This window comes from Scyliorhinus canicula, chromosome 7 (genome assembly GCF_902713615.1).
Source record: "Scyliorhinus canicula chromosome 7, sScyCan1.1, whole genome shotgun sequence".
NCBI lineage: Eukaryota > Metazoa > Chordata > Chondrichthyes > Carcharhiniformes > Scyliorhinidae > Scyliorhinus > Scyliorhinus canicula.
In genome coordinates this window covers 88967814-88971309 of record NC_052152.1, presented here as the reverse complement: position 1 = coordinate 88971309, position 3496 = coordinate 88967814, and positions in this window count along the sequence as shown.

The following is a 3496-nucleotide window of genomic DNA, read 5'->3' as shown; positions in this document are numbered from 1 at the left end:
GGGTCCCAAGTTCGATTCCCGGCTTGGTTCACTGTGTGTGCGGAATGTGCATGTTCTCCCATGTCTGCATGGGTTTCCACCAGGTGCTCTGGTTTCCTCCCACAAGTCCTGAAAGACATGCTTGTCAGGTGAATTGGATATTCTGAATTCTCCCTCTGTGTATCCGAACAGGGGCAGGAATGTGGCGACTAGGGGATTTTCACAGTAACTTCATTGCAGTGTTAATGTAAGCCTACTTGTGACAATAAAGATTTTTATTATTATTATTTGACCTTCACAGTTATGCAGCTATAACTTAACATTATGGTATCTAATTAATAAAATACACCTGCGGTCTTCAACAAAGAACCAACACTTCAGAATGAAAACTGAAATTAATTAGTTACTATATCTATTTGCATTATTATTTCTAAAAATTATCATTTGCAGTTGACAAGTAATTACTTTTAATGAATAGAATTGGGTTTGTGAATCCATGAATTCAATGATTGGGGACTTCAAGTTGAGAGTACTTTTAATTCCCAATCAGTAAAGATGTAAATTCATACTTTTGATTTACTCATTAAACTTAATTATTTGCCATCTCCAGACTGCCATTTCAGAAATTATTTGTCGAAAACAGATTAATTTAGTTAATATCTCACTCAAATAATTGACATATTGCTGCCAGAAAGTCAAAATTATCCAACAATGTACAATATTGGCTCAGGTCAACGGGTGGTAATATGACTCTGTATTTACTGCTTACAGCAACATGATTTTTGTATAGTCATTGGCCCATTTTCTGAATCCTTGACGGTTACAGTCCTGCCCATCCATGATGCACGTGTGCCAATGCATAGATAGTGTGAGGAATACTGACCTGGCTGAACTTTCTAACTTTGACCCCGAGCAATTAATATGGTCAGTCACTTAAATTGTTTTAATTTATGTCAGTGCAACAATACAAATACTCAGATGCCAACATGCCATCATACTGAAACAAAATGATCTTCCTTCTTCCTGTCTGAATGTAAGAGGTTCCATTGCACTATTTCAAACAAGAACATGGAAGTTCTGTCGTTTTCCTCAGCAAATATTACTAAACAGTATTCTTTTCATTCTTGCTTATGGAATCTTGCTGTGCACAAGATGGCTGCCATGTTATCTATTTTACAACACTTGTTTTATTTTCAGAACCTGTTTAAAACATTTTAATGATTTATGCGGAGGTATTAATGGTGTTGGATCAAAAATATCAGAGTTATAGCTGACCAAACATTAATTTTTCTGAAGCTGCAGTACGTACGTTGTGTGTGGAATCCTTATATCGTAACTGACATAAGTAAGACTGAACTGACCCAAAGATGTGCTGCATAATTCTGAATGACTCAGTATTGGAAAAACACCAAGGTCACATCTTTGATTAAAGATTTGGAATGGAAAGCACTGCACCAAAGGAGGGAGAAAAATAGACTGACCATTGTTATGAACAAGAGGGGGGTTAATTAAAACAGCCCTAATAAAGTCTAGTTTTATTCACATAGGGGCTAGTTGAATGCATATAGCTAATAGGCAAAATATTAAAAGTGTCTTGACTGTGGGAATCCAGTCATTTTCTCATACAATGAAGTAACCGTTGTATTCAGTACTGAGAATGGATTATTCCTTGTGTAATCAGCTAATCAATTTTAGCTAGGTCTCTGCCAAGCTATGAAATATGGCAAGTATGAGAAAACATATCCAGTATTTTTCCTAAGACTGTGCACGCAGATGCTAAGCTAGGTTTGATAGACACCAATCAATCTTAAGTAATGTCCAATGTTTGATTAACAAGTTACCTTCTAAGTAACAGACATTCATTTGAACAAACCAGGAGGTCTCCGCTGAGAATTAGAAGCCAATGAAAGTATATGAGGGATTCAACCAGAGATAGAAATTCCCGTGAAAGTAGGACTTATGTGGTCGAAGTCCTTTGTTTCTGAATTCTTGAATCATCCATCTGTTTGTTGTGTATCGTTATTGCCTTTGTGCTTATGCTTTTTGCCATGTGCTTGACTTTTAACGTATTGTTTGATATTTTGTTTCTTAGTTTTTATTCAGTTCTTATTCAAGTGTATACCAGTGAGCAACTAACAATAAAGTTGTACTTTTGACGCCTCCCACCAACTGGACTAATGATTCTTATTAGAAGAGAAAATAATTTGGCGAACACCACACCGGGGCATCGGGCAGCAGATCGACAGAACCGAGGTAAGAGACCCTCAAGTCTGCGGCCGTTTACAGTCGGGTGGCTTCCTAAGCACCCCTAATGAAAACACCTGGATTGAAATTGGCCCACATCCCAGCAGCAGACGTTTGATGATGGTATATATATATAATGACAATATAGATATATATATATATTGCGATCCCCCAACTAGAGAATAGTCTATGACTTGAGACCCTGGGTTAGAAAATACTATTGAAGGATAAAGCATCAGAGTTGAAATACAAGCTGAAAATCTGTCTCCAACTTCTAGGGGTGGCCGCGCCCCACCGGATATTTCTGCAGAAGAAATGTTCCAGATAACAAAGGCTCATATGGAACAGTGATTTGACTTGGCTGAAGCCAGTACAGAGATTGAGGAAAAACATGGTACTTCCACAGGACAATTGTCCTTGGAAGATATTAAAAGGGTCTGGGGGAAAATGACACATATGAAAGGGCAGCACGGTAGCATAGTGGTTAGCATCAATGCTTCACAGCTCCAGGGTCCCAGGTTCGGTTCCCGGCTGGGTCACTGTCTGTGCGGAGTCTGCACGTCCTCCCCATGTGTGCGTGGGTTTCCTCCGGGTGCTCCGGTTTCCTCCCACAGTCCAAAGATGTGCAGGTTAGGTGGATTGGCCATGCTAAATTGCCCGTAGTGTCCTAAAAAGTAAGGTTAAGGGGGAGTTGTTGGGTTACGGGTATAGGGTGGATACGTGAGTTTGAGTAGGGTGATCATTGCTCGGCACAACATCGAGGGCCGAAGGGCCTGTTCTGTGCTGTACTGTTCTAAATCTAAATCTAAATCTAAAGACCAATTGAAGGTACTGCGCGAGCATTTCCAGACAAGGAATGTCGAAACAGTGGCTTTTGCTACTGCAGAGAGAAAAATGTCATAACAAAATGATCAAATAAAGAATTAGTTGGCTGGCAGAGAAATACAAGCTTGTTCTGAGTCCAGGTCAGATTATAAGCTTGCAGCTTGGCAGTGATCCAATTTAAGTTCTCCAAAACAAGTTGCAAGTGAAATGTTAAGATTTCTTTCAAATTTGGTTAAGTAACAAAATTGAAATCGGTTTAAAGGAAAAAAATAAAGGATACATGAAGATAAACTGGAGCACAGAAGTTAACTATTTCAGCAGGCAATTGTTTGATTTTAAATTTCTAAAAAACTTATGGACTAAATTACTTGATATAAGGTTTAATTGCTGATTTATGGGAACTCAATGACACCAGTTAAAAGTGGAAATTTTAAGCACGCTCTCGAGA